At 40.0% G+C, this 27190-nt stretch overlaps 1 long non-coding RNA gene across 3 annotated transcripts in view; it reads left to right on the top strand.

Moving 5' to 3' along the window:
- The window catches only part of LOC144074201 (uncharacterized), a 211616-nt gene extending 186686 nt beyond the window's left edge, over positions 1–24930 (top strand). For 2 of the 3 annotated variants that reach the window (XR_013300256.1, XR_013300255.1), the window contains one exon: positions 23775–24930. This is a non-coding gene — a long non-coding RNA (uncharacterized LOC144074201). Of the gene's footprint in view, positions 1–22447; positions 22571–23774 lie in introns of all 3 variants that reach the window. The other variant, XR_013300259.1, reaches the window with a different exon arrangement.
- Positions 24931–27190: the final 2260 nt, after the last annotated feature.

The following is a 27190-nucleotide window of genomic DNA, read 5'->3' as shown; positions in this document are numbered from 1 at the left end:
GTTGTTTGTCTTCTTGTGTCTTGCGCTTGGTTGGTCAAGATGTTCTGTGCCTAGTTAGCTGACAGGCTCCAGCACCCCCTGCAACCCTTGTGAGGTTAAGCGGTTCAGAAAATGAATATTTTATAACTGTCGAATGGGGTTTTGACTTTGTTTTTCAAAATTATAATGATATCCAAAGCTTCACAAATAACGACAACAAACAAACAATCAATAACAACAATGAATAATATGTAAATAATCAACAAATAAGTAATAAGTCACTCAATCAGGTGTAGTTCTGAATCCGATTGCAGTAATTTTCATGCATGCAATCATCTCCTTCCAGAACTCATATTATTGACACATTATGTTAACACGTTATTACATATTTATATCGGTTATTCTCGATGCGAACGAGTATCCTTTTTTAAAAAGCATCAACATGATTACCCATCCTATATTGTCATGTTGAAAACTGAAAAATTATTTGCTAAGCTGCATCTAGTAGAAGGCAAAACATTTAGTGGGACACGGCGTTTGATATTGAAGTTAGTGTTTCAATTGGGCTATCTGCCTCGCAAAGGTCGCATTTTTGCTTATCTTCTCTTTGCAGAATGACAACATTGTACTGCAAGTGGCACACAAATAACACACCACTGAATGCAATTCCTTCCAACATATTTTGTTGGGGAGATGCCAAAAAATATCTCCTTTCCGCGGGAGATAACACACAGTTCAAAAACATACTCGCATATAAGCCGGCTGGTGCCTGAAGTCAGCTGGGATCGGCTCCAGCACCCCCCGCGACCCTAGTGAGGATAAGCGGTTCTGAAAAAATTAATGATTGTTTGATTGGCGGGAGATAATACACAGGTCAAACACATACTCGCATATTAGCCGCCTCCATCCCCCGCCTGAAGTCAGCTGGGATTGGCTCCAGCACCCCCCGACCCTAGTGAGGATAAGCGGTTCTGAAAATGATTGAATTTGGCAGGAAATAATACACAGCTAAAAAAAAATACTCGCATATTAGCCGTCTCCGTCCCCGCCTGAAGTCAGCTGGGATCGGCTCCAGCACCCCCCGCGACCCTAGTGAATATAAGTGGTTCTGAAAATGAATGAATGATTGATTGGCGGGAGATAATACACAGCTCAAACACATACTCGCATATTAGCCGCCTGGTGCCTGAAGTCAGCTGGGATCGGCTCCAGCACCCCCGTGACCCTAGTGAGGATAAGCGGTTGTGAAAATGAATGAATGACTGATTGGTGGGAGATAATACACACTCGCATATTAGCCGCCTGGTGCCTGAAGTCAGCCGGGATCGGCTCCAGCACCCCCCGCGACCCTAGTGAGCCTAAACGGTTGTGAAAATGAATGAATTTGGCAGAAAATAATACACAGCTCAAACACATACTCGCATATAAGCCGCCTCGGTCCTCCGCCTGGCGCCTGAATTCAACTGGGATCGGCTCCAGCACCCCCCATGAGGATAAGCGCTCAGAAAAATGAATGAACAAGCGACTCTTTGGCACGCCTAAGCACACGGCGTGTGGCGCACGGGTTGCCAAACACTGCTTTAAGCCGTCCGTGCACTACAATCTATTAAAGAACAGTCAATGGACGCCGGGAGGGACGGCAGGGAAGAACCCGCCAAAAACAAGGTCAGCTGTGTAAAGAAGGCGGAGCAAATCCTGCCTGAACCAAATCCTTTCAGTGGGTAACTCCCCCCTCCCCACCTCGTATTCTTTATGAAAAAAAATGAAATAAAATCAAATAAAACAGCTGCGAGCTTTCCTCTCGGCGGCGTAGACGCGAATGGCGAAGAGCGATGGTTGTAATCCGGTTGCATCCGGTTGCATTTGGCAGAGGGTGCAACGCTTTCAAATAATAACAGTGCATTAAATATGCCGTGGATGATAATATTAAGGCCACTAGGAAATCGTCTGAGGCACTTGTTGGGAAGAAGATATCATATCAAAAAGATGAAATAGATGTACGCAGGTATGGGAGATGACATCTTTTGTGGGTCAATCAAGGGTTAATCTAATTTAGTCAACCCGAAGAAAGCCTGTTGTTTATGTGCGGGTTATAAAGTCCCAGATGGGTTGTCGCCTTGTAAATTGTCCAATGAAGCGGTGAGGAACTTCAAGGTGGTGCAGAATTCTGTCCTTTTGAACTATAGAATTCCCATCATGCTTTGGGAATTCATTGTGTGAATGGGTTATTCTCATAAGGGTCGTGTGGGGGGTGCTGGAGCGTATCCCGGCTGATTTTGGGTAGGAGGTGGGGGACAACACCCTGAATTGGTGGTCAGCCAATAGCAGGGTAGGAGGAGGCAAATGACAACAAATCATAGCTAGGGGTAATTTGAGTGTTCAACCAGCCTACCGTTCAAGGGCCGCGGGGGGTGCTGGAGCCTATCTCAGCTAACTACGGGCACCCTGAATCGGTGGCCAGCCAATAGCAGGGCACAAGGAGACAAAGGACAATCAGTCATAGCTAGGGGTAATTTAAGAGTGTTCAACCGGTTTAGTGTTTAAGGGTCGCGGGGGTGCTGGAGCTGATCCCTGCTAACTACGGGGTCAGGGCATGGGGGGAGAACCAATAATTGGTGGCCAGTCAATCACAGGGAGTATGGAGACAAAGGACAACCAATCATAGCTAACGATAATTTAGAGTTTTCAACCAGGGGTCACAGAGGGTGCCGGAGCCTATCCCAGCTAACTACAGACAACTTGAATTGGTGGCCAGCCAATTGCAGAGCTCAAGGAGACAAAGGACCACCAATCATAGCTAGAGGCAATTTAGAGTTTTCAACCAGGGGTCACAGAGGGTGCCGGAGCCTATCCCAGCTAACTTCGGACACCCTGAACTGATGTCAGCCAATCGCAGGCCACAAGGAAACAAAGGACCACCAATCATAGCTAAGGGCAATTTAGAGTCTTCAACCCGGGGTCACAGAGGGTGCCGGAGCCTATCCCAGCCAACTACGGACACCCTGAATCGGTGGCCAGCCAATCGCAGACCACAAGGAGACAAAGGACGACCAATTATAGCTAGGGGCAATTTAGAATCTTCAACCAGACTGCTCTGCAAGAGTCACGGAGGGTGCTGGAGCTGATCCCAACTAACTACAGACACCACGCTATGGCCGGCCAATCGCAGGCCACAGAGAGACAAAGGACAACCAATCGTTTCTAGTTGTTCATTGGCCCCTCCCACATCTGGCATCATCAATGGTGGCCAATAATCTAGTCTGGCCCACATGCGATCTCGTTGGCCTTCATGTTGCCCGCCAACCAAAGGTTTGACACACCCGCTCTCGACTCACCGTAGCGCTGACAGGCTAATGGTTAGCGCCAAATTATGATGAGATTCTCAGTCGAGTCAATTGAGAGAAAAAATCATCTCTCACCGTACCACATTTAAAATAATATAAAAAGCCGAACAATTTGTCACGCTGCCGCCTTCTGCGCAATTGCATTCTTGGAAGACATTAAAATTCTTCGACATATTCATCTCTTGAAAATCACGGCGTAATATTATGCTAAATTATAGCCCTGACGTCCATCTTTAAAGTCTAATAAATATAAATCTATGCAAACCTTTGCACTCATCTCTTCCTTTCTGCAGTGCAGTGGCGGAACAAATGTGGATAGGGCCCGGGGGCCATGAGTATTTTGACCCCCCCCCCCTCATTGAGCAGGTGGGCGGGATGGGCTCCAGCACCCCCACAACCCTTGTGAGGATTAGTGGTATGTAAAATGAATGAATCAACATGTAGCTCTGATTAGATTATCTTATAGTTGTTTTATGCTCTCCCTTAACACAACCACGCCCCCTTTGCACCCAGAAACTGGGTGTGGCCACACTCCCAGCATGCCTCTCTAAGCTCCGCCCCTGCTCCAATATCTTTATTTCCCAGGACGCTAAAGTTAATTCTTTCGATAGACCTCCCCGCATCACTTGTTCATGTTGACTACTTATCTATGTTGACTACTACTTATTTATTACTTATTTATTGATTATTTATTTTTATTATTTTATTTTTATTATTTATTGATTATTTATCTGTTTGTTTGTTTGCTGTTGTTTTTGTCCACTTCCCTACTTATTTATGTTGTTGACTACTTATTTAGTACTTATTTATTGATCATTTCCTTTTCTTATTTTATTTTTTATTATTTATTGATTATTTATCTGTTTTTTGTTTGTTTGTTGTTGTTATTTGTGCACTTCCCTACCTGTTTAAATTGTTGACTACTTATTTATTTATTGTTATTAGTTATTGATTATTGTTATTTATGCACTTCCCTACTTATTTATTGATTATTTATATATTCATTTGTTTGTTTGGTATTTGTGCACTTTGCGTATCATGACAACAAAAGCATTCAAATCAATTCAATACAATTCAACAGCACACGTCACGCGTCCAAAATAATGAACATATTTCACACAGCCACATGGCGATTATAAGCCGCTAATGAGAAAATAAAACGTCGCCCCGTGCTGAGATGAGATATTGAAACGGGAGATGACTGGACAACGCTTTGCCTCCGCTGGCATTTCCAATCAAACGACAGTTTCCGTATTTGATCCCAGTTGGTCTAATGTGATTAAACTCATTTGCATAATCACCCTGAATTTAATAGCCGTTTTATGCAATGTTTTTTTTTTTCTTAGCGTTTTTCTTAATGAATTGGATGCATTTGCGGGGATCAGATGGGAAAAGCGACACTGATTGATTGAAAGCTTGGACACATTTTCCAGATATCAATGCTAGGGGGTGTGGCCTATGAGCGATGGTGATGGAGTAGCTCTCAAGTGCTCCAATTAACGGTTGATTTAGCTAATTTGCTGTTAGTTGCGATTATTTAGTGTTCCTCTTATTTTCTGGGATAATTTTTTTGTTGTTAGCGCTTTAGCTGCCCGAATTACGCTTCCAAAAATGGCATTTTACTAATGATATATGAAGGTATTATTTTGTGGAGACCATTTTGATCCGAAATGTAGCATTTTGATCCGAAATGTAGCATTTTGAGCCGAAATGTAGCATTTTGATCCGAAATGTAGCATTTTGATCCGAAATGTAGCATTTTGATCCGAAATGTAGCATTTTGATCCGAAATGTAGCATTTTGATCCGAAATGTAGCATTTTGATCCGAAATGTAGCACTTTGATCCGAAATGTAGCACTTTGATCCAAAATGTAGCACTTTGATCCAAAATGTAGCACTTTGATCCAAAATGTAGCACTTTGATCCAAAATGTAGCACTTTGATCCAAAATGTAGTACCTTGATCCAAAATATAGCACTTTGATCCAAAATGTAGCATTTTGATCCAAAATGTAGCGTTTCGGTACAAAATAATGCTATATTTAGCATTGTGGTAATAATAACGGGTGATCCTACTTTACGTTTTTTCAATTATCGCGGCCATGTTTGGTGGACATTATCCGCGATATTTGAGGGATTACTGTAGTTTTCTGAGATCATTGACGTATTTATCACATATATATTTTCTGGAAAAATCACAACTTTTTTTTAGTTTAAAAGCTGTTGGTCTTTTGTTTACAATTGAACAACTGTTTTGCGGAGAGAGATGGCGCCACCTAGCGGACTCCGAACATTTTTTTCCTTGCTACATAGCATGGCAACTTCCCCCAAAAAAATTTGGTGCAAATTTTTGTAATTTAGTTCTCTCATGATACTGTTTTAATTTTCGTAAAAATAGGCTTTAGGCAGTCAAAAGTTTAAAACTTGTGTGTTTTAATTAATTAATTAGTAGGCAATCTTACCATTAGCTTGTAAAGCTAGAATTTTTTTATTGATTACGGTGCAAAAGATTAAAACATTTGAACTAATAATTTCATTTTACATAATGAAAATACAAATTTTTAACCGTCACTTATGGCGCCATTTTGTATCGGCCGCATTGTCTTGCGTTATGGCATCATGGCATAATGGCGCCATGGCGTTAAGGGTGTCATAGTATTTTGTCTTTGTTTCCTTGCAGTTTCGTGCATGTCAAGTCTAATTTATGCGCATATAAGCCATACCCTCGATTCAGTCATCTTTTTTTTTAGCGACATACGGCATATATGCGAGAAAATACGGTAATTGTAATCCCAAAAACATTTTTTTTCTATAGTCAATCGCCCCCCGCTAAAAAACATTAGCACTAAAATGGTAACCACACGGGAAAACAACCCCTGGTGCCCGAATTCCTTCCCAAAGATAATTTAAACTCTTCAATATGCCTCGCAAACATGTTTTTGGGATGTGGGAGGAAACAGGAGTACCCTTAGAAAACCCACGCAGGCACAGGGGAATCTCAGAACTGCGCGGTGTACACGCTAACCACTGTTTTTCTTAATATGAGAACATTTAAATGAATAATGGCGGAACAAATGATACAAAATGCCCTTTTTTGGTGATCTTGGTGATAAACGTAAACCCGCAGACGGAACTGACACAAAAGCAACCCAGACACAAAGAACAGAGAAAAGATAAAAAGGCAATTGATAGCCAAAACAAGCAGCCGCCGCGTAGCAAACACATCTGCTGTCATTCAGAGAAACAATAAATTCACTTTTGCCGTTTTCATTCGCGGCTCTTTGCCAAAGATGCGTTTAAAAACATTTCGCTTTTCGCATCAAAAGCCCTTAAAACGGCCGATTTGTATTTTCATTTTTATTAAGTGCTGACAAAAACTGCCACAAAAGCTTGTTATTGATGTTCTTTTCTAACCTCATCTGGCGACTTCATCCAAATCAATTGGTCGTATCCCATGAATCATTTCGGTTTATCAGGCATCGGCTTCGACAATCTTGTACCAATTTGAATGTCTCCTTATAAATTTGGCGAGTACCGTATTTTCTCGCATATAGGCCCTATTTGTCGCTCCAAAAAATGATGACTGAATTCAGTGTATGGCTTATATGCGCACAAATTAGACCTGACATGCACGAAACTGCATGGAGACAAAGACGAAACACTATGACACCCTTAACGCCATGGCGCCATTACGCCATAATGCCATAACGTAAGACATGACGTCACCATGCAATGGCGCCGTAACATCACGTCACGACGCAATGGCGCTGTGACATGACGTCACCACGCAATGGCCCCGTGACAATGACTTCACGACGCAATGGCGCCGTGACATGACGTCACGACGCAATGGCGCCGTGACATGATGTCACGACGCAATGGCGCAGTGACATGTCACGACAAAATGGCGCCGTGACATGACGTCACAACACAATGGCGCCGTGACAATGACATCACGACGCGATGGCGCCGTGACATGCTGTCACGACGCAATGGCGCCCTGACATGACGTGACAACGCAATGGCGCCGTGACATGACGTCACGACGCAATGGCGCCGTGACATGATGTCATGATGCAATGGCGCCGTGACGTCATGACGCAAGCGAATGCGGCCGATACGGTCATTTATTTCAAAATCGAGAAAAGATAAACAGATAAAATGCGAAAGAAAATTTATTTTGATGTCTATGAATGACATTCTACGCAGGTGCGACTTATATGCGAGAAAATACTAGTTTTTGATAAGGAATTATTTTGGATTCATAGTTTGCTTTAATACAGTTTTTAATTTGCAAACCAAAATAAAGAAGGATTAAAAGATCGTTATAGTATATGGAAATAATTTTCCTACGCAAATGTCTTTACGAGGGCGCCGGAGCCTATCTCAGTTTACCATGGACACCCTGAATCGGTGCCCAGCCAATCGCAGGCCACAAGGAGACAAAAGACCACCAATCATAGTTAAGGGCAATTTAGAGTCTTAATCCAGGGGTCGCAGAGGGTGCCGGAGCCTATTTTAGCTAACTAAGGACACCCTGAATCGGTGCCCAGCCAATCACAGGCCACAAGGAGACAAAAGACCACCAATCATAGCTAAGGGCAATTTAGAGTCTTCAACCAGGGGTCGCAGAGGGTGCCGGAGCCTCTCGGAGCTAACTACGGACACCTTGAATCGGTGGCCAGCCAATCGCAGGGTTCAAGGAGACAAAGAACGACCAATCAGAGCTAGGGGCAATTTAGAGTGGTTAACCATCCTACCTTACGAAGGCCGCGGAGGGTTTAACCAATTAAATAACGTTTACAAACTGACCTGTTCATGGTTTTCACCGCCAACATGGCTACCGAAAAAATATATTTATTGAAAAAGCAAGTATGAGACCTGCTGTTATTTTTTTGATGATTAAAACTGATGAGATGGCCCCGTTGTGTGGGAGCAAACAGCGGGGATTAATGTCAACGGCGGGATTTGCTCTGTTCTTAATCTGAGGCGGTGCGAGGTGAGAAGATATTTATAAAGGTTATTTATCAGGTGGCTTTATTTGACAGTTGACCTTACGGACGGGGACGGGGGGGAGTGGTAGGTGTCGGCGAGTTTTCTCGGTATCAAACCGACGGTCGTGCTAAAGTTGCGTTAATTTATGCTTGTGATTGGCAAGGCTTCCCAAATGACTCATTTGATTTAAAGCTGTGAGTGGAGGCTGAAAAATGCGTGAAATCCATCAGTACAAACATGTCAATCAACACTGTGGCTGCCTATTTAACATTTTATAGGGCAAGTGACTATGTATGAGTATTTTGGGAGTATTTTCGTCATTTATAAAGTAAAGACATTTGCATTGGAAAATAATTTCCATGTTCAGAGGTACCTCTAGTTACGAAATTAATTGGTTCCAGAAGTGGTTTTGTAACTTTTTCGTAAGTAGAAGCATATTTTATATTGAATTCGGATCATTGGTGCCCTGATCATTAATCCCACTCCCCTAAACCACCTGAAGATGTTTGCAGTGGAAAATTATTTTCATGTAAAGAGGTACTTCTACTTACGAAATTAATTGGTTCCAGAAGTGGTTACGAACTTTTTCGTAAGTAGACGCATACTTTACGTTGAATTTGCATCATTTGTTCCCTGATCATTAATATTACCCTCTAAAAACCCCCTTAAGATATTTGCACTGGAACATTATTTTCATATACAGTGGTACCTCTACTTGCGAAATTAATTGGTTCCAGAATTGGTTTTGTAACGTTTTTGTAAGAAGAAGCATCTTTTACATTGGATTTGCATCATTTGTTCCCTGATCACTAATATTACCCTCTAAACCCCCTAAAAATATTTGCAGTGAACACGATTTCCATTTACCTCTACTTACGAAATTAAGTTTTTCTTAAGTAGGGACATATTTTACATTGAATTTGCATCATTTGTTCCCTGATCACTAATATTACCCTCTAAACCCCCTAAAAATATTTGCAGTGAACACGATTTCCATTTACCTCTACTTACGAAATTAAGTTTTTCTTAAGTAGGGACATATTTTACATTGAATTTGCATCATTTGTTCCCTGATCACTAATATTACCCTCTAAACCCCCTAAAAATATTTGCAGTGAACACGATTTCCATTTACCTCTACTTACGAAATTAAGTTTTTCTTAAGTAGGGACATATTTTACATTGAATTTGCATCATTTGTTCCCTGATCTTTAATATTACCCCCTAAGACAAGGGTGTCCAAGGGTGGTTCGCGGGCCACAATAACATCAACTTGATTTCATGCGGACCGGACCATTTTAGATATAATATTTAGATTTTTTTTACAAATGGATTAAAAGAACTGGATTAAAAGCCCTGAATATTCAGTTTTTTTTTATATATTTTTAGATTTTACAAAATGATTTTTGAACTAAAAACACAGAAAAAAATGGATTAAAAAATGACAATTATTGATTTAAAAGGGGGAAAATCAGGAAATTGAATATACATCGGACCATTTTAGATATAATATTTACATTTTTTTTACAAATGGATTAAAAGAACTGGATTAAAAACCCTGAATATTCAGTTTTTTTAAATATATTTTTAGATTTTACAAAATGATTTTTGAACTAAAAACACAGAAAAAAATGGATTAAAAAATGACAATTATTGATTTAAAAGGGGGAAAATCAGGAAATTTAATATACATCTATACTCTTCATTTTAATTTGATCCTAAAACAGAAAGTCGCCACTCATGATTGACTTTCCCGGGCCGCACAAAATGATGCGGCGGGCTAGATTTGGCCCCCGGGCCGCCAGTTTGACACATCTGGTCTAAGCCCTTTGAAAATGATAAACGTAAACCAATTTTATATGAATATATATGAATGCAAAAAAATATTAGAAAATGATTTATTAAGCCAATTAAATGAATAAGAACCGCAGGCATAAAAAAAACAGGACACGACCATGTGAATGCCTGACAGAACAGAAACTGACATTTTAATCACATTTTGTCTTTAAAAAAAATACTTATTACAGTTTATTATTTTTCTTTTTTAAACTGCAACTTCCAGATGTTTCCAATGTCTTAAGATTTTAAACAAGTTGCTTGTTTTGTTTTTGACTGCGTTCCCCTCGGGTTTTTCTTAGACTTTTTGTCACGGATCCTTTTAGTTAGTTCTTCTTCTTCTTCGCGTGTGGTTTGGCTTCAATAAATATTATAACACGCCTCCCCGGTTCAAGTTATCCGCTTCGGGGTCCGAGCTAGCTTACTTCCGCCTCCGTAGATCGCAACGTAATAGACTCGGTACAGGTTTGACAAGGTTCCTGTTGGGGTTATTCGGGGATGTTATTATATGTGCATTTTAAATCATTAATATGTATACAGTCATCTTTTTTGCGACAAATACGGCCCATATGCGAGAAAATACGGTATATCGTTGGGGGAGGGGCCCCGAGAAAGGCGGTGACGAAACTGGCGTCAACAACTGGTTATTTAAAACCAACTAAAATGATAACTTCAAAAAATTAGACCTAAAAAGTTTCAGCCTAAAACTCACAACTGAGTTTTCTGCTTGTTTTTAGCGCTTATTTTCAACCAGATTTCATGTTTTTTGAAGAAAATCCCCCAAAAAGACCTTACAAGATCTTTAATATTTTATATGCAAGTTCCCATTTGCACTTTATTCGAATTTTTACCTAACATTCGTGACAATTAAGACACTTAAATACGTTAAAAACATGATATTTAACTTCATTAGCAGTTAAAAGCTAAGACTGTAAAATTATGTCATAGAATATAATGGTCAACCTATTAAAATTCCAAAATACGATGCTCAGAATTCACTCTAACTATTATAAAAATGTTCTGTTAGTGAAACTTATACAATAATAAGTAGGTCTATATGTTTTAATAAATAATTTCTCTCTTTGGGCCGCCGCGTTTCAAGGTTACGGCGAGGGATTTTGCGGTACATTAAAAATTGAAACGTATTGGCTAAGCGGCGTTGGCGGCCTCCCTCGATATTTACATTTTTTTGGGGTATAAAAACTGACTTCGCATGTCAAAAAAATTTAATTAGTGTTTATCGTGGCGGCTTTGACATAAAAATTAATTTCATATAATTTAATTGAATGTTTTTATTGTCATTATTTAAGTATAATGAGATTTAAAGCTTCACCACAAAGTACACAAATAACAATAAGGAACAGACAAATAAATAATCAATAAATAATAATAAAATATAGATCAATAATCAAAACATAAGTAATAAATAAGTACATTTTCACAATAAGTATTCAACAACATAAATAAGGAGTGAAGTGTGCAAATAATAACAACAAACAAAAAACTGAAAAATTCAGCAACATGCTTATTTTTTATTTTTTTTATATATTTATAAATTAATTTATTTATATATTTATTGATATACATTTTTTATTTTTTTATTATTCATTTAGATATATTAATTTCTTAATATATATATATATATATTTTTTCCTTTTCTTTTTTATTTATTAATTTATATATATTAATTTATTTATATATTTATTTATTTATTTTCCTTTTTCTTTTTTTTAATTATTAATTTATATATATTAATTAATTTATTTATTTATATATTTTTCCTTTTTCTTTTTTTATTTATTAATTGATATATATTAATTAATTTATATATTTATTTTCCTTCTTTTTATTAATTTTATATATTTATTTATTAATTAAATTATTTATATATTTGTTTATTTAGTAATTTATTAACTTATTTATTTATGTCTAAAATGTCTTTTTCTGTGTCTGTATTCTCACGGGATGAATAAAGTTATCTAATCTAAATAATCAATGAATCATCATAATAAATAAATAAACAATAAAGAACTAATAAATAGGGCGGCACGGCGGATGAGTGGTTAGCGCGTTGGGCTCACAGTTCTAGGGTTCTGGGTTCAAATCCAAGTTGGTCCACCTGTGTGGAGTTTGCATGTTCTCCCACGGCCTACGTGGGTTTTCTCTGGGTACTCTGAGTTCCTCCCACGTTCCAAAAACATGCATGCTAAGCTAATTGTATGCTAAATTGCCCCTAGGTATGATCGGTTGTCTTTTGTCTCCTGGTGATTGGCTGGACATGGATTCAGGGTCTCTCCTGCTTCAGCTGGGATAGGCTCCAGCACCCCCCAGAGTGAGGATAAAGCGGTTCGGAAAATGAATGAATACGCCGGCTCTAATTTATCGGTAACCGTAGACGGCCAATTTTAAAATGAACTCAAAATATACGTACTCGGGAAATGAATTTGTTGGTAACTTCTGTTTTTAAGTGAAGCAATTTAAAGGGATGAATGTAATGGCGTGACATTTGAAAGCAAAGTTCCCTTGGCTTCATGACTAAGCCAACTGGAACACTCATCTCTAAAATAAACAGATAAACTATTCAGACTCGCTGCCCTCTAGAAGGCACACTAACTAACACACAAGTAATCTTGTGCTGTGAGTAACAAAAAGCTGCTGATAAAATGACCCGCAGTCTCAGACCGATGCTCCTTTTCACATACGATTTGTCTCTCCGAAAGCCGCGTGTGTCCTTGCGTCCGGCACCCCCGCTTCTAGAGGCTGTTATGAGTGGACCCAACTCTGACCGGGCTTGTCCGCTTGAGCCTTCGCTAACTGGACGTGTTGCGTAACACTCCTCGCCAACATGTCTTGAGTCGGAATGCCGCGTGCGACGTGAGCTCTCGGAAGGCTCGGAAGGCTCGGCTCGCTTGATGGCCGACTCGCTACCGTGCTTGCAAAGGCACCTTTGAAGAAGATCTGAGACGGGGAGTATCAAAACGGCTCTGAAGCGTAGAAGGTGCGTCTTCAATGAGTGGCCTAGCTGAAAATTTGTGTCATAAGACGTATAAGGTGCACAGGATTATAAGACGTATTAGTGGTGGTGGTGGTAGCAGTAGTAGGAGAATGTGTTATATGTCTGCAAGATGGAATTGTAGTAGTAGTAATAGTAGGAGGAGTGGTAGTTGTAGATTGTATTCTATGTCTGCAAGATGGGATTGTAGTAGCAGTAATAATAGTAGTAGTAGTAGGATCGGTAGTAGTAGTAGGAGTGGTAGTAGTAGGAGTGGTAGGAGTAGTAGTAGGAGTGGTAGTAGTAATAGAAGTGGTGGTAGTAGGAGTGGTAGGAGTAGTAGTAGGAGTGGTAGGAGTGGTAGTAGGAGGAGTAGGAGTGGTAGTAGTAGGAGGGGTAGTAGGAGTGGTAGTAGGAGGAGGAGGAATGGTAGTGGTAGTAGGAGTGGTAGTAGTAGGAGTGGTAGTAGGATTGGTAGTAGTAGTAGGAGTGGTAGTAGTAGTGGTAGTAGTAGAAGTATTAGTAGGAGGAGGAGTGGTAGTAGTAGGAGGAGGAATGGTAGTAGTAGTATTAGTAGGAGGAGGAGTGGTAGGAGTGGTAGTAGTAGGATTGGTAGTAGTAGTAGGAGTGGTAGTAGTAGTAGGAGTGGTAGTAGTAGAAGTATTAGTAGGAGGAGGAGTGGTAGTAGGAGGAGGAGGAGTGGTAGTAGTAGGAAGAGGAGGAGTGGTAGTAGTAGGAAGAGGAGGAGTGGTAGTAGTAGTAGTAGTGGTAGTAGTAGTAGTAGTGGTAGTTGTGGTGGTAGTAGTAGTAGTGGTAGTAGTAGTGGTAGTAGTAGTAGTGGTAGTAGTAGTAGTGGTAGTAGTAGTAGGAGGAGGAGTGGTAGTAGTAGTAGGAAGAGGAGGAGTGGTAGTAGTAGTAGTGGTGGTAGTAGTAGGAGGAGGAGTGGTAGTAGTGGTAGTAGTAGTAGGAAGAGGAGGAGTGGTAGTAGTAGTAGTAGATTGTGCTATATGTCTGCAAGATGGAATTGATGTAGTAGTAATAGTAGTAGTGGTTAGGAGTGGTAGTAGTAGTAGAAGACTGTATTATGTTTGCAAGATGGAATTGTAGTAGTAGGAGTGGTAGTAGTAGTAATAGTAGTAGTAGGAGTGGTAGCAGTAATAATAGTAGTAGTAGGAGTGGTAGTTGTAGTAATAGTAGAAGTGGTAGCAGTAGTAATAGTAGTAGTGGTTAGGAGTTGTGTTTTTTTCCAACAGAGAAAAAAACAGTTAATATTGCTTATAAACTTCATTTGATTTTTTGCCTGAAACATGAATTCGACACACACGACTGACTCCCTGGCTTGTGTCCAAGCCACACCCCCTTAAACCCACCTAACATCTGTATTTTAATTAGCCAATCAATGGAGGCTCCCCGTTAACATCCCAAACGGGACGCCATCTTTCCCAATAACCCAAGACAACAACACCAACACAATAGGTCAACGTTAATAAGATATCCAATTGAATTATAACCATAAACACCACCTTGCCAAACATATAACATCTCAAGCAAACAATATGTCTCCTACAAATATATATTTTATTAAACCCCAACGCGCACTTAGAGCAGCTGTAATAAAAAATAAAATAAAACGTTGAATCCATTCCGCGAAAACTGACCAATTAAGAAGGTCAGAGCTGCTTCCCGAGGTATTAAAACATTTTTATGAGTATTGCATTAAAGCCGCGTATAAAGAAGCTCAAGTTCAATAAATTTTGAGAGGAAGAACGCAACTTTTTTATAATGTTTCGGAATTATCAATAAAAAAGCAACAAAAAATCAACATTAAAATTCAGTTTTTTCTGCACACGTGCTTTTTAATTAAATAAATATCACATTACATAGGCAATTTAGGTATTATATTAATACAGTATATGATTCAATGGGCTTATATGGATCATACGCTCATTATTACCCACAGATGACCCCATTTTTTGCCACTCGCTTTACCCTCTTAATGCGTTTGTCCAGGAAGGCAAATGTCACAAAATGCCACGCGCGGGTTTCCATGCCAACAAGGCAAATGTTAGCATATTTTCGCTATCACTTTTCACCCAGGTTGGCCTTTCCATGGGTGTGTTTTAACCCATGTGACAAACCGCAGAAAATCTGTCACTAAACCCCTTCAATCGACGATAATATTTTAGAATAAATACCCCAATAATATCAGGATAATACATTTTTTGATCGAACCAGTGGTTAGAGTGTCGGTCTCGCAGTTCTGGGGTCGAGGGTTTGATGCCAGGTTGGTCCTCGCTGTGTGTAGTTTACATGTTCTTGTGTGGGTTTTCTGAGAGTACTCCGGTTTCCTCTCAAATCCCCCAAAATATGAATGCTATGCTAGCTGTTTGCCCCTAGCTATGATTGGTTCTCAGTCGACTAGTGGTTAGCGCGTCGGCCTTGCAGGTTTGAAGTCGCGGGTTTGATCCCAGGTTGGTCGTTGTGTGTGGAGTTTGCATGTTCTTGCGTGGGTTTTCTCAGGGTACTCTGGTTTCCTCTCACAAAACATGCATGCTATGCTAGCTGTTTGACACTAAATTGCCACTAGCTATGATTGGTTCTCAGTCACCTAGTGGTTTGTGCGTCGGCCTCGCAGTTCTGGGGTCGCGGGTTTGATACCAGGTTGGTCCTCGCTTTGTGGCGTTTACATGTTTTTGCATGGGTTTTCTCAGGGTACTCCGGTTTCCTCTCACATCCCCAAAAATATGAATGCTATGCTAGCTGTTTGCCCCTAGCTATGATTGGTTCTCAGTGGCCTAGTGGGTAGCGCGTCAGCCTCGCAGGTCTGGGGTCAAGGGTTTGATCCCAGGTTGGCCCTCGTGTGTGGAGTTTGCATGTTCTTGCGTGGGTTTTCTCAGGGTACTCCAGTTTCCGCTCACAAAACAGGCATGCTATGCTAGCTGTTTGAACACTAAATTGCACCTAGCTATGATTTGTTCTCAGTCGCCTAGTGGTTAGTTTGTCGGCCTCGCAGTTCTGGGGTCGAGGGTTTGATACCAGGTCAGTCCTCACTGTGTGGAATTTGCATGTTTTCACTGGGCTTAGATGGGTTTTCTCTGGGTACGTTTTTTTACAGTTGCCCAAAAACATGCATGCTAGGCTAGCTGGTTGAACACTCAAATCACCGCTAGCTATGAGTGGTTGGTTGTCTTTTGTCTCTTTGTGCCCAGTGATCGGTTGGCCACCAATTCAGGGTGTCCAACATCAGATGGGATAGGCTCCAGCACCCCCGCTAGATTGCTAATCTGTGTTATGACCAAAATATTTGACTAAAAACTGCTTTGATCGAGTGATAAATGACTTGTGGCCATTGAAGAGTTGTTAACAACAACGTAATGGACTCCCGTTACGTCTTTGATTTCAACTATGCAGAGGCAAACCCTTCCAAAAGTTATTTTCTATTGGCTATTGTCAATATTAAAATTCAAATCATTGAATAAGTGTATAAAAAGAGGAACTTGTATAGAGTACCAAATAAGACTGAATGAAATATATAAATACATCTTTAAATAAATACTTAAAATTGTTATTAAATTATAAAAATGGAAATTACTAATTAAATAAAAGTGCTATTAAATAATTAATATAGCATTGCATTTAATGTCAAAACACATGTAATGATGTCATCCATTAGTTTAAGGACATATGCTGCAACACTTTATTTTATCTGTTAAATTAGTGGGCGGGGCCAACGCCGTGCCGTGTGCAAAATGTTGTTAGATGATTTTATTGAATTTTTTGATGCAGTTTTGGCTCTTTATGATTATGATCCTTTAATGGGTTGCCAGCCAATCACAGGGCACGACAAAGCAGACAACCAATATAGTGAAATAGAATATAATTTCATTTTCTTGAGTTTTATAATACATTTTTATAGGTAAGATATGGAAAACTTTGTCTGAATAGTCCCTTTAAGAGGGATCACAAAAGTCTGGTCCTGGCCTCCCTTCTTGGTTTTTAATATGTTAATATCTCTTCATTAATATTCTATTCATGAAGATTAATTTTTATCTCGGAGCGCCGACATTCCTGTGAGCTGCGGCGGGTCAGCTGATCAAACGTGTAGAAGATAGTTTCGTTGTTATTGGTCCCGCGTTGTGGAATATCGCCCATTAAAGAAGCTCCCTCGCCGTCGGATTTTAAAATTCATATTTTTATTATTTTTTTTCGGCTTTCAGCTCCGTTCGATCGTCTGCTACTGTTTTATTGGCGGTGTTATTGTTATTGTTTGAATTTTTTTCTCATTATTGATTTTAGCAATGGGAAATACTTGATTTCCAGCTGTTTTTTTCTGTAATGTTTTATAAATAAGGCGCGGTGGTGGAGTGGTTAGCATTTCGGCGTCACAGTTTTGGGCTCGAGGGTTCGATCCCAAATGGGTTCTCACTGTGTGCAGCTTGCATGTTCTTTCCGGGATTGCGTGGGTTTTCTGCAGGTACTCTGGTTTCTTTCCACATCCCGAAAACATGCATGCTAGGCTAATTTAGCACTCTAAATTGTCGCTAGCTAAGAGTGATTGGTTGTTTGTCTTATTGGGCCCTGCCTTTGGCATGTGTGGAGTTTGCATGTTCTCTATGGGTTGTGTGGGTTTTCTTCGGGTACTCCAGTTTCCTTCCACATTCCAAAAAAAATGCATGCTAGGCTAATTGTCCGCTAATTTGCCCCTGACCATGCATGTGATTGGTTGTTTGTCTTATTGGGCCCTGCCATTGGCATGTGTGGAGTTTGCATGTTCTCCACGGGCTTGCGTGGGTTTTCTCTGGGTGCTCCGGTTTCTTTCCACATCCTAAAAACAAGCATGCTAGGCTAATTGTCCGCTAATTTGCCCCTGACCATGCGTGTGATTGATTGTTTGTCTTATTGGGCCCTGCCTTTGGCATGTGTAGAGTTTGCATGTTCTCCCGGGCTTGTGTGGGTTTTCTCCGGGTACTCCGGTTTCCTCCCATATCCCAAAAACATGCATGCTAGGCTAGTAACACATTTGTACTCCCCATTAAAACCATGAATATGGAGGTTAAAATTGTCAGCCAGGGGGCGTCTTATACGCGAAAAATCGTAAAATTCAACGATTTTACGGCAATATTAAGGGTGCGGCTTATATGCGAGTAAATATTGGACCGTTACTAAAAATTAAAATCATTCGTATGATCATAAAGTATCAAAGAAATACCACGAGCAATGATTTTTCATAGTAACACATTTGTACCCTATTATAACCACGAATATGCAGGTGAAAATTGGCAATCGGGGCGGCTTATACGAGGGAAAATGTCAAATTCAACCATTTTCAGGCAATTTTACCACTACGGCTTCTAGTCGGAGGTAGCTAATAATGCCTGAAAATAGGGTAATCCAGATAGACCCAACACAGTAAATTGATTGCAGAACCAGCTTTGAAAAACGCAGTTATCCCAATTATTGTCTTTGCTCCAAAGATTAAAAATAAAAAAATAAGCCTCTGCCATTTTGAATAATTTTCCAAAATGCACTTCCCAAATAACGTGCGTTGAACGAGATTCAAGGAATTCATTATTCAAATGAACCATGTTTCCTTTTCACTTGACCCACTTTCATTTTTTGTCGAGAGTACGCGGTGGTGCTTACTCCCGAAATAAAAAGGCTTTAAAACCCAAACTTGATTTAAACTCTAAAGAAACACACCTGAAGATCGGCCACGTTCCGGTAGACAAGTCGCTTCAACTTCTCATGGATTATTAAGGCCTGCACTTCTCCAGACATGTGCTCGGGTGAATATTTGATGGAACCTATTTGTGCCCGGTAAAAGGTTCCGCCCACGTTGGCTTTTGCTGTCCTTGAATGGACCTGGATGACATTTTTTTGGTTTTTTTAATCGTTTTTTTTCTTGCTAGCTGCAAGAAAAGAATGCCGTGATTTATTGAAAGAGTTATCAGTCTCGCTTGTTAAACATGCGGCGCTGACATCGGAATGATTTTGATTTGTTTGGCCTTTTTAGGGATGCGCACACAGAGGGAATCGGGAGTGGATTTTCAAATACCTGTCAATTTATACGTTTTTTACCGTATTTTCGGATCATAATGTGTACGCTGTACTTTTGTACAGGATTTTTTAAAGTATGTTTTTTGTAAAACCCATATTTACTCTATTTTGAAATAATTGACCCTATTGGCATTTACGTGTGTCGTGATGTCACGGCACACGCATGTTTTTCGTGACGTCATCATGTCGCATCACGGCGCCGTCATATTGCAGATTTTTTCATGTTTTTATGCGCATATAAGCCATACCCCGAGCGAGCAGTTTTATGCAAGATACGTTTTTTTCCTGAATTTCATTCATAGACGTCATCATGTCACGGCGCCATGGCATCGTGACATCATCATGTCTCGGTGCCATTGTGTCGTGACGTCATCATTTCATGGCGCCATTGCGTCGTGACGTCATCATGTCACGGCGCCATGGCATCGTGACATCATCATGTCTCGGTGCCATTGTGTCGTGACGTCATCATTTCATGGCGCCATTGCGTCGTGACGTCATCATGTCACGGCGCTATTGCGTCGTGACGTCATCATGTTACGGCGCCATTGCGTCGTGACGTCATCATATCACGGCGCCATTGCGTCGTGACGTCATCATTTCACAGCACCATTGCGTCGTGACGTCATCACTTCATGGCACCATTGTGTCGTGCCATCATCATGTCACGGCGCCATTGCGTCGTGACGTCATCATATCACAGCGCCATTGTGTCGTGACGTCATCATTCCATGGCGCCATTGCATCGTGACGTCATCATGTCACGGCGCCATTGCGTCGTGACGTCATCATGTCACGGCGCCATGGCGTCGTGACGTCATCCTGTCACGGCGCCATTGCGTCGTGACGTCTTCATGTCACGGCGCCATTGCGTCGTGACGTCTTCATGTCACGGCGCCATTGCGTCGTAACGTCATCATTTCATGGCGCCATTGCGTCGTGACGTCATCCTGTCACAGCGCCATTGCGCAGTGATGTCATCATGTCACGGCGCCATTGCGTCGTGACGTCATCATGTCACAGCGCCATTGCGTCGTGACGTCATCATTTCATGCCACCATTGTGTCGTGACATCATCATGTCACGGCGCCATTGCATCGTGATGTCATCATGTCACGGCGCCATTGCGTCATGACATCATCATGTCACGGCGCTGTCAACTTGTAGTTCCATGCATGTCGTGTTTCTATGTGCATATAAGCCGTACCCTCGATTCAGTCATTATTTTTGTCCGACAAAAGCGGCTTATATGAGAGTAAATACGGTAATACAACAACTAAGCAGCTGTGACAGGTTATTTATGTTAACTGAGGCTGTCGGCACCACCTTTAATATCTTAATTAGAGAAGTAATGATTGTTAAATGAGGAGTCAATATAAATTTTTCAGTTTTGGCGTTCCTAACTTGAATGTCTTTCGTATCCTGAAACACAATTTTCCTTTTTGAAAAACCACATGGCATTCATCTACCTTCCAAAATGCGGGGGCTAACATAATCCACCTGCGGGTACGACTGCGTTCGGGTACTCAGAACAAGCGCCTCCAGTGAAAGGCGAGAACACAGGCGAAACAAGGAAAAATTGCAAATCAGAACCAAGGTGAAATGATGTTAAATTCGAGTGCAGAAAGGTGGATTTTATTCCAAATGATTCTTATTAGGAATTCTTCATTGACTGACCTACTTTCGCACTTTTGTATGTTTTTCTTTTCTTCTATTTTATTCAGCAACAGCCATTTATATTCCCAATAGCAGTTTTGCCACACAAATCAAACGATAGAATTGCGTACAAAAGTACAAAAGTACAAAAGAGACAGTTCAAAGTATTACGGAGATTCAAAATATATAATAATAATAGTATGTGATTTAAAATAAGAAATGTTGCGGTTTGGCTTGACAAATATGGCACTTAATGACATATTGATTTATATATATATATATATATATATATACTTACATACACATATACACATAAACATATACACATAAACATATACATATATACACATACACATATAACCATATACACATACACACATACACACATACACCATACACACATACACACATACACACATACACACGTACACATGTACACATGTACACATATACACATACACATTTACACATATACACATGCACACACATATACACATATATATACACACACATACACACATACACATATACACATACACATATACATATATACACATACATATACACATGTACACATGTACACATACACACATATACACATATACACGTACACACATACACACATACACACATACACACATACACACATACACAAATACACACATACACACACATACACACATACACACATGCACACACACATACACACATGCACATATACACATGTACACATGTACACATACACATTTACACATACACATATACACATATACACATACACACACATACACCTATATACATATACACATATACACATATATACATACTCACATATACACATATATACACACACATACACCCATACACATACACACATACACACACATACACACACATACACACAAATGCCTTTCCTATTCCTGCATCCTCACCCTCTTGCCACTGGAACAACGAAATTTCCCGAATACGGGATGAATAAAGTTATCCAATCCAATCCAATACACATATACACATGTAAACATATATACATACTCACATATACACATATATACACACACGTACACACATACACACATACAAACATACACATACACACATATACACACATATACACACATACACGTATACACGTATACACAGATACACGTATACACAGATACACACATACACATATACACGTATACACACATGCACACATACACACATACACATACACATTCACATACATATACACACACATACACATACATATACATATATACATATACACATATATATACATATACAGAAAAATCTAGGTTTTACTTCTGATCCAAGTTTTTTTACCGATATTTTTTAAACCATGATAACAAATATGACAGAAAAATGCAAAAGTAAAAATAACGCATACATCCTTTTTATTTTGGTTTGCGAATTAAAAACTGCATTGAAGAAAAGTTCCTCTGCCAACCATGTTATAAAATCAGGTTAAAATAAAAACAGCGTTCAATGTTTGAGGTAAAATCCTTGGAAGTTTTCACGATCAACTACTTTTGGATTTTTGAGCCGGCTTTCATTCATTTGTTTGAACCCGGTGCCATATTTCCAGGCTCTCGCTGAAGTCCTGGTCCTGGTCCAATATTCTCCGTAGTCAAAGTGACTGAGCTCATTATCTCCGTCTGCCCGAAGCGCACAGACGAACACCCACACATCCATAGCTCCGCTTTATCAGGTCAGACCCTATACAGCCCACCTCACTTTCATTTACAACCTAATTAACATTTCATGAAGTCCATTTCCAGCTTGTTTAATTAACAGGCCGTGCCCCTGCTGGCCAGCTAGACTAAGCGCCAATGGTGAAGCCAAGCAAAAAAAACAAAAACAAAAAAACTAAACTTCATTTTTGGTAGCAAACCCTCCCTTGTGTCATTTTAGAATAGTGTTAGTATTGCAGTAATACCTCGTTTATCGCGGGTAATAGGTTCCAAGATTTGCTGTGAAAGGTGAATAACAGCAATATAGTGACAGTGTTTTTATGGTGTTGATTTAACATACCTGTCAACTTGTTTTTCCCGTAGTTTTTACATGTTTTTTGATCATTTCAAATTGTGTACGCTACTGCCTCGCCGCTATGAAGTCGCACCACATCACGTTTGGAATAACGGGAAAATCGTGGTTCTCAAAGGATTTAGACATCAAACTAATCGGGATTCAATTAAAAAATTCTGTTTTGTTGTCCTGGAATTCAAACAAATTTGGGAATTTGAACAAATTTCAGAATGTGAACAAATTTCAGAATGTGAACAAATTTCAAAAGTCGAACAAATTTCGGAAGTTGAACAAATTTCGGAAGTCGAACAAATTTCGGAAGTCGAACACATTTCGGAAGTCGACCAAATTTCGGAAGTCGAACACATTTCGGAAGTCGAACACATTTCGGAAGTCGAACACATTTCGGAAGTCGAACACATTTCGGAAGTCGAACACATTTCGGAAGTCGAACACATTTCGGAAGTCGAACACATTTCGGAAGTCGAACACATTTCGGAAGTCGAACACATTTCGGAAGTCGAACACATTTCGGAAGTCGAACACATTTCGGAAGTCGAACACATTTCGGAAGTCGAACACATTTCGGAAGTCGAACACATTTCGGAAGTCGAACACATTTCGGAAGTTGAACACATTTCGGAAGTCGAACAAATTTTGGTGCGGCTTATATGTGAGTAAATACGGTAAATATTGGACCAATACTAAAAATTAAAAGTCCTCAAATGGCACTTTACTGTATAGATGTCCTATCCTTTTGTCTCCCGTTCAAAGTGGATTAGCGCCATATAATAGCGTTGGTATCAAAAAGTATATTTGTGAATATATTGCCACATATTTTTATTTGAACATATAGTAGTTAATTGGATGATTTCTCTCTTTGCCAGCCGTGCCGTTTTGTGGGAAAGGCCACGAGTTTCCATGGTGACTGGACATCGAGGAATCTGGCAGGAGTGATGGTAATTATGACTAATCTTAGAGGCGACATAGGTAAGCATAGGGGAAAAGCAGGCAAAGATTAAAAATTCCGCTTTAGGATGAGACTGGATTTTCATTATTAGCTCTATTGGGTTTGGGTCTAATGACTTGGCACAGTCAGAGGGTGGAATTCCGGGATCATAATGTCTTCATTTCTTGGACAAAAGAGCTCCACTTATTGCTTTGGACATTTGGGATTCACTCATTCATTCATTGTCTGAACCGTTTCATCCTCACAAGGGTCACGGGGGGTGCCGGAGCCTATCCGTGCTGACTTTCGGGCCAGAATCGGTGGACAGGCGATCACAGCATTTGGGATTCATTCGTTCGTCCGTTTGTTCGTTCATTCATTCATTCATTTTCTGAACCATTTCATCCTCACAAGGTTCGCGGGGGGTGCCGGAGCCTATCCCTGCTGATTTTCGGGGCCGAATCGGTGGACAGACGATCACAGCATTTGGGATTCATTCATTCATTTGTTCATTCATTTTCTGAACCATTTCATCCTCACAAGGGTTGCGGGGGTGCCGGAGCCTATCCCTGCTGACTTTCGGGCCCGAATCGGTGGACAGCCGATCGCAGCATATGGGATTTATTCATTCAGTCATTCAGTCATTTTCTGAACCATTTCATCCTCACAAGGTTCGCAAGGGTGCCGGAGCCTATCCCTGCTGATTTTCGGGCCAGAATCGGTGGACAGACGATCACAGCATTTGGGATTCATTCATTCGTTCAGTCATTTTCTGAACCATTCCATCCTCACAAGGGTCATGGGGGGTGCCGGAGCCTATGCTAACTTTCAGGCTCGAATCGGTGGATAGCCGATCGCAGCATTTGGGATTCATTCATTCATTGTCATTCATTGTCATTCAGTCATTCAGTCATTCATCCAGTCATCCAGTCATCCAGTCATCCAGTCATTCATTGTCATTCAGTCATTCAGTCATTCATCCAGTCATCCAGTCATCCAGTCATTCAGTCATTCAGTCAATCATTCAGTCAGTCATTCAGTCAGTCATTCAGTCAGTCATTCAGTCAGTCATTCAGTCAGTCATTCAGTCAGTCATGCAGTCATTCAGTCATTCAGTCATTCATTCATTCATTGTCATTCATTCATTCATTGTCATTCAGTCATTCAGTCATTCAGTCATTCAGTCATTCAGTCATTCAGTCATTCAGTCATTCAGTCATTCAGTCATTCAGTCATTCATTGTCATTCATTGTCATTCAGTCATTCTGAACCGTTTCATCCTCACAAGGGTCGCGGGGGGTGCCAGAGCCCATCCCTGCTGACTTTCGGACCCGAATCAGTGGACAGCCGATGGCAGCATTTGGGATTTAAAGATAATGATTTGACCATTAGAGTTGCTTTTGGATTTCTGTAATAACATTTTGGGGAAATGACTTAGTAATTACCAGTAAATATCAGGTGGGCCAAAACACATAGGAAAGTGATTTTTTTTGTTTTAGTTTTAAGTAACAATTTGCAATGACGATGAGCGGCAATTTCACCACAACATTAAAGAGGCACCAAAGTCGTTTTGCAATAAAAGAGAATGTGCCCTTGTGTGTTATCAGTATTTTCCGCATTTTTTTTTTCATAATTTGGCTGGGCCTGCAAATTCTTTTTCTTTTTTTCTACATAACCGCCAGTTATGTTGTTTTCTTATTAAACGATACTTATCTGAAAAACTTTTTTGTTAACAAATTCCAATTTTGTGTCTTGTTCTCCATTTTAGTGCTGTTAACTTTATTTTGTTTGTTGGTAAAAAAAAAAATTGTACTCACAAAAATGCAACACATTCGCCAGTGTGACGAATAGTCCCAAAAATATACAATATTTTAGTTTGTTTTTTTAATAAAAAGTGTAATTTGCTAGCTTATCCAAAGCAAAAAAGCAGGGTTCATCTTGCTCCTCAAATAAAATGCAATTCATAGAGACAAAAACAATTAAATTTCAGTTTCACTTATTTTCACAAGGGGTGCTAAAGCTTATCTCAGTCGTCTATGGGGCAGCAAGCTAAACCGCGGGGCTCAAGGAGACAACAACCTACTACTACTAGTATCACTGCTACCACTACTACTACAACTACTACTACTACCACTACAATAACAACGACTACTACTACCACTATTACTATCACTACCACTACTACCACTACAACAACAACTACTACTACCACTATTACTGCTGCTACAACTACTACTACTATGACAACTACTACATCTACTATTACTACTAGTACTACTACTACTGCTATCGCTACAAATACTACCACATCTACTACTGCTAATAGTACTACTACCACTACAACAACAGCTACTACCAGTACTAGTACTACTGCTAATAGTACTACTGCTATCGCTACAAATACTACCACATCTACTACTGCTAATAGTACTACTACTACTATGACAACTACTACATCTACTATTACTACTAGTACTACTACTACTGCTATCGCTACAAATACTACCACATCTACTACTGCTAATAGTACTACTACCACTACAACAACAGCTACTACCAGTACTAGTACTACTGCTAATAGTACTACTGCTATCGCTACAAATACTACCACATCTACTACTGCTAATAGTACTACTACCACTACAACAACTACTACTAGAAGTACTAGTACTACTGCTAGTAGTACTACTACCACTACAACAACTACTACTAGTTCTAGTACTACTGCTACTGCTACTACTGCTACTGCTGCTACTACCACTAGAACTACTATTACTACTACTGTTATCAGTACAAATACTACTGCTACTACTGCTACTGCTGCTACTACCACTAGAACTACTATTACTACTACTGTTATCAGTACAAATGCTACTGCTACTACTGCTACTGCTGCTACTACCACTAGAACTACTATTACTTCTACTGTTATCAGTACAAATACTACTGCAGTGCTACTGCTACTACTGCTACTGCTGCTACTACCACTAGAACTACTATTACTACTACTGTTATCACTACAAATACTACTACATCTACGACTGGTACTACTACTACTACTACCATTACAACTACTACTACATCTACGACTGCTACTACTACTACTACCATTACAATAACTACTAACCCTACTACTACCATTACCACTACCACTACTACTACTACTACAACTACCACTACCACTACGATGACCACTACTACCGCATAACTCAGTGCACCTTATATATAAAACTATTTTTAGGATAAACCCTTCACTGAAGGTACCTCTTCTAATTCTATTGTTATCCATCGACTTATTTACACTTTGGTAGTCTAGTGCATCCACACACACACACACACACGCACGCGCAGGTG

Source organism: Stigmatopora argus, chromosome 1 (genome assembly GCF_051989625.1).
Source record: "Stigmatopora argus isolate UIUO_Sarg chromosome 1, RoL_Sarg_1.0, whole genome shotgun sequence".
NCBI classification, from domain to species: Eukaryota; Metazoa; Chordata; class Actinopteri; order Syngnathiformes; family Syngnathidae; genus Stigmatopora; species Stigmatopora argus.
The sequence above is the reverse complement of the archived record's forward strand: the minus strand, read 5'-3'. Positions and strand labels throughout refer to the sequence as shown.